Source organism: Astatotilapia calliptera, chromosome 15, assembly GCF_900246225.1.
Source record: "Astatotilapia calliptera chromosome 15, fAstCal1.2, whole genome shotgun sequence".
In the NCBI taxonomy this organism is placed as follows: Eukaryota; Metazoa; Chordata; class Actinopteri; order Cichliformes; family Cichlidae; genus Astatotilapia; species Astatotilapia calliptera.
In genome coordinates, this window is record NC_039316.1 from 32,174,531 (window position 1) to 32,180,333 (window position 5,803).

At 37.5% G+C, this 5,803-nt stretch overlaps 1 pseudogene; it reads left to right on the plus strand.

Moving 5' to 3' along the window:
* The first annotated feature begins 5,170 nt into the window (after positions 1–5,170).
* On the plus strand, positions 5,171–5,316 carry LOC113007206 (uncharacterized; annotated as a pseudogene).
* Positions 5,317–5,803: the final 487 nt, after the last annotated feature.

Here is a 5,803-nt window from a genome sequence, read left to right on the forward strand (position 1 = left end):
AAAATCTCACTGAGATTCAAAACTCATTTCCAAGAGAGACCTGGCATCATGGCAGCAAAAGACCTGTTCCTGCCTCACAAGCTAATATGTACCCAAGTCACGCTGAGAGAAAACTCATGGGGCTGGTTGCACATTCACTCTAATACAGCGGTCCCCAGCCCCCGAGCCACAGTCCGGTGCCGTGAGCCGTTTGGTACCGGGCCGCAAGAGTTGAGGCTCGGGTGTGAAATTTATGGTCTTCAGGGCTTTTATCGGTTTTTATTGTTATTTTTTATAGTTAACTCGGTTTCCCTGGGTCTTTTCCCGTGTGTTATGAATAAATCTTTTTTTTTGGTACTGGTACTGGTTTTATTTTGTTGTATTTATCTGCAACACCTTAAAGGCCAGTCCATGAAAATATTGTCAGACATAAACCGGTCCGTGGCGCAAAAAAGGTCGGGGACCGCTGCTCTAATAAACAGGTTAATCATGAGCCTAAAAAGCTTGCTACAGCACCCTAAGGGTAACAGTGGTGATACTTTTAGCTCTTTCACAAAGATGTCAGTTTCCTGGATACATTCTTGTTTGCATCTTGTTCTGTTTTATGGTAACTTCAGCAGAAAGTTTCATCTACAATCTCTCACCACTGAATTTTGTCCTTGTTGGTCTTTCAGTAATATACAGTTTCACCTTAATAAATAGAACTTAGCTCAGTTTACAAGTTTACAAATAATCTAAGTGGTTTATTCCACCTCAAATGTTCATTTGGACTTTTTAAAACAGACTGTTTTCACAGCAGATATTTTGGCTTGTAAAGATTAAGTACAGGTGTAACACATACCATGAAAAACTATTTTTATTCCATTTAGGTGAGCAAATTTCAGACCTCTGCCATTCATGCTGGCTCACATATAAACCTTAACTCAACTACCTGATGGAACTGCACTATCTGCAGTTAAGGTACTTTCACTTGTGATTATCAGATATGTCAGATTGTCTGACATGAGTGAAGTTTGATGGACTGATATTCTATTCAATTTTATTTTGTTCACTCTGTCTAACATGTGTAACTTAGTTGTTTACTATTAGTAGCAACGGTCTATCCCTTTGTTACCAAGTCAACATGATAACTGGGGTAACTCTTGCTAAGAACTCTTGCAATATACTCTGTGGGTAATAATATGGTTGTTTTCTGTTTCTATTAAATTCAATTCTACTGTATTTATATAATCCCAAATTACAAAAACAGTTGCCCCAAGGCATGTTATGTTGTTGGGTATAGACCCTGCAAAAAAATCTGTTTTCTATTTTTTTCAATTTGTCAAGGTTTTTCACATTATTTTTCACAGTTTGATCTGTAAAACATATAAGCACATTTTCTGCAATGGTTTAGTATTACTGACCAGTGAATCAGTGAGCAGCTAGGTCCCAATATTTAAATATCATTTGTGGAAAGAAACATTTATTCATTTTCTTGTGATTTGTTGGAGTTGCTCTTCATTTAGATGGAAGTTTAACCTGCAGATTTTGCACAACAAATGTACTTTTGGACAGTTAAATCTAGCCTGTCTCTCTGCAACCAGCCCCTGTCCAGGCTTCCTGGAATAACACACTTCAACCTGAACCTCTCAACTGTCATGACTAAAAAGATTAAGAGAATATAATTTGGCTGCTATTGCCTCTGTAGTCATTGGATTTGACTGAGTCATGTATCTGAATTTGTCCAAAGCAGTTGGAACTTTAAAAGTACTTTAAAAGTACAATTCATTACTGTTGCTGAACAAAGTATTTTGATTATCTATTTATAGGATTTCTAAATTCACCACATTTTATTTGTTTAATGTTTTATTATTTATTTGCACCAGTATTGGATCCATGTGTCATTGCAGGCAAGTTGCAGGAAACAGGGCTTACACAGAAACTGGTTGGTGAATGCTGCAAGACATGGAATATAATATCTTCCTATATGTATTTTTCTTAGAAAGAACTTTAAAACATAGAAAGCTTTACCAGTGATGTAATCAACTTGAACCGCCTTAAGTGAACATTGTTTTCATGTACATATTTTGACAAGATAGATTTTTTGTTTTTAATTAATTTCAGAGCAATGATTGACATTAATCATGTAGGTAACTAGAAGTTAACATTAGACTGATTGTGCTATGATGTGTGTGAATTCATCCATCACAACACTACTGTATTTTAAGCAGATAGTTCCTACAAAGATACAGTGAGTAAATTATTGAACACTTCACCAATTTTTTAAGTAAATATGTCTCTAAGGTGCTACTAACATGAAATTCTCACTAGATGCCTGTAACAACCCATCCAATCCTTACATGCAGAGAAATCCAATAATATGTGTCCATAAATTATGTATAATCATGAGAAATGACACGTGGGAAAAGTATTGAACACATGAACAATGGGAGGTGCAAGAAAGCCACGTAAAGTGATGACACCAGCTGAAATCTATCAGTTATTAGAAAGCAATCCTGCCACCTATTGCAAATTAAGATATTAAGAAATTACAGATACGCTTCCCAACCCCCTGAGCCACGGTCGCCCGATAGTCTGGACAAATGAGACCAAAATTGAACTTTTTGGATGCCATAGTACACATCATGTTTTGAGATCAACAGGCAATGCATATACCCCCCCAGTTTGGAGGTGGGAACATCACGGCGTGGGGATGTTTTTTATCATACGGCATTGGCACGCTTCACATAACTGAAGGAAGAATGAATGGAAGCTGGATATCTCAGGAAGACAATATTTTCTTTTTCTGAAACCAGCTGAGTTTCCTTGACTGTGTGTTTGGGATCAAAGCTGCTAGAATGATCCAGTCAATAACCTGACCTGAATCCAACTGAAATCCTATGGCGAGAACTAAAGCTCAGAGTTCACAGAAAGGGCCCGCAGGACCTTCAGGATTTGAAGACTGTTTGTATGAAAGAAACTCACCTGAGCAATACATGCAACTTTTCACCTCCTGTTTCTCCATACAGGAGGCGCCTTGAAGCTGTCATCACCACCAACAGCTTTTATAAATACATTTCAGTAACCATGTTCAATACTTTTTCCCTGTGTCATTTTTCATTTTACACATAATTTATGACATCTGTGGTTTGATTTCTTTAGCTCAATTCAATTCAATTTTATTTATATAGCGCCAAATCACAACAACAGTCACCTCAAGGCGCTTTATATTGTAAGGTAGACCCTACAATAATAGGGTCTACCTTATTATTGTCTACCTTGTGTGGATTGAAATGTGTTATTACCAGCATCTGGTGAAAATTGTATGTCAATAGCACTTTCAGAAATATATTTGCTTAGTAAACTCATGACTTGTTCAATAGTTATTTTACGTGCTGTATACATTTCTGACAGATATACAGTTTGACAGATTAGTTCTTTTATTTATTTACATAATTGGTTTAGCTTAGCATAAAGCAAAGGTACGTAAAATAGCAAACCTAGTTCAAGTTGGTGTTTGTACATTTTTATTCTGGTACTCCACTCCAGGGTACTTTTGCATGATTCACACATAAAGAAAAATCCTCATTTATAGTGGGGTAAAAAACATTTAAGTTTGCTCATTTACAACAGGCTCTAAAATGTATGGTAGTTTAATTTTATCAGCTGATGTGCACGTCATTGAGTAAAATAAGTATTTGATTCTCAAGCAAAACATGACTCATTAATTGGTGGAAAAACCCTTGTTGGCAAGTACAGTGTTAAGATGTTGCTTGTAGTTGGTGACTAGGTTTGTACTTATCTCAGGATTTTGGCCACTCCCCTTTACAGAAACTCTCTAAACAAGGGTGGCTGTGGCACAAGACGTACTAGTTGCAAGCAATGTGGTTCGATCCCTTGTTACTCCAGTCTATATGCCAAAGTACCCTTGGGTAAGATACTGAACCCAGAGTCCTCCAATGCGGTTAAGAGTGGGAGGGATCATTGTAGTTGCATCATACAATTTTTTTTCTTCAAAGATGGTGGGTTGAGTTGAAGCCAAAAAAAATCTATTTTGGTTTTATTCTGACCACAGCACATTCTCCCAAGCCTTCTCTAAATCCTTTAAATGGTGTCTTACAAACTTAAGATAGGCCTACACGTCTGCATTTTTGCATAGGGGCACCTTGTGAGCACAGCAAAATTTCAAACCATTATCGCATAGTGTGTTACCAGTTGTGTTCTTGGTAACTGTGGTTCCAACTGCCTTCAGATAATCAACAAGCTTCTCCTGTGTAGTTTGGGGCTGATCCACCACTGTAGAGGCTGAGCCCACGCTTGAAGCCACTGAGATGTTCGTTGGCTGGGGTGACGCGATGCCACTGTTATGAATGAAACTTATCACAGTCCGATAACTCCAGCCGTACTTATCTTGTTCGTTTAGAATCTGTATTCCACTTCCATCAGTTGCATTTGTTGTCAACAGTTCTCTTTATCCAACACCATTTATCATAAACCGTTTGCTCCTTCTGAACAACAACACACCTGCCGCTAATTACGTGTGTCTACCCTAAATACATTCCCGTCAACACACCATATCGTAAAACACAAAAGGTAACCCCTAATGGCATACATAATGTACCAACACAAAAAATGGCTCCACTTTCTCATGATCACCCTCAACCCACGAGCCAAGACTTTGCATAGAGAGCAAGACTGAGTGCAGCTGACGGTCATTTTATATTTTTCTATTCCTCAATAATGGCATCAACAGTTGTCACCTTCTCACCAAACTTCTTGTTGATGGTCTTGTAGCCTGTTCTAGCATTTTGCAAGTCTATAGTCCTGTTCATGGTGCCCTTTGACAGCTCTTTGGTGGAGCGGTTAGAATGGAAATTGAAGGAACCTGATTTTGTAGACAGGTGTACTTCATACATAGTTGACATCAGGAATATCTTTAATTGATTGATTGGTTGTAATTTGTGGAATTTTGGTTGATATTCTCTCTCCATTAAAATAAAACTTCCATAAAATTAGAGACTGTTTATTTGTTTGTAAGTGAGTGAACCTATAAATACAGCAGGTAATGAAATCATTATTTCCCCCACTGTCGGAGAATTGTATGTACACTGTTTATAACACATTTCAGTTTCTGTTCCTTGAAACCTGAAAATGTGAGCCAGAAATAGTAAGGTAAACATATACTTTTATATATATTTACTTGTATATATTTATACTTACCTGGCAGGGGAGATACCATGATCACGAAGGTGGCTCACCCAGCACTGCGGTTGTGCTAACCCCTGTGAATTCCCCAAATGCGGGAATCTCAACTGCATAATTTGTGGTAGTGGAGGACTGCGTTCGCGCTCTCCCCTCACTTTTTTTTAAACAAATTTCCCACGCATGGGACTAATAAAGGTTATCTTATCTTATATACTTATATTGTTACCTCAGAACTTGAAACATTGGTCACACTTAATTTGAACCTATCTAGGACGGGGAGATACATCTAGGTCCCCTTTGATTAGTACTCGGACTGTTAAAACTACATTTGCTGTAGTCTGTTCATTTTGTCTTCTTTTGTTCAACTTAACATTATGATAATGAGCGTTGTCTGTTTGTGAATGGATTTACTTAGTTTTGCTTTACCAGTCTGTAGAGAGTGGCAATTCTTTCTAATACACTGTTAACTTCTCAGTGTTTTCACCTTGTCTTGGAAGAAGTTCTGTGAAGTAGCAGTACAGAGGTGATATCAATTTTCAGGTGATTGTAATGAAAACAATTTTGGAATCAATATTTTTAATAAAATGTGACATGAAAGAATGAAGTAGCAGGGAGAAAAAAGTATAAGTATCTGAGAACT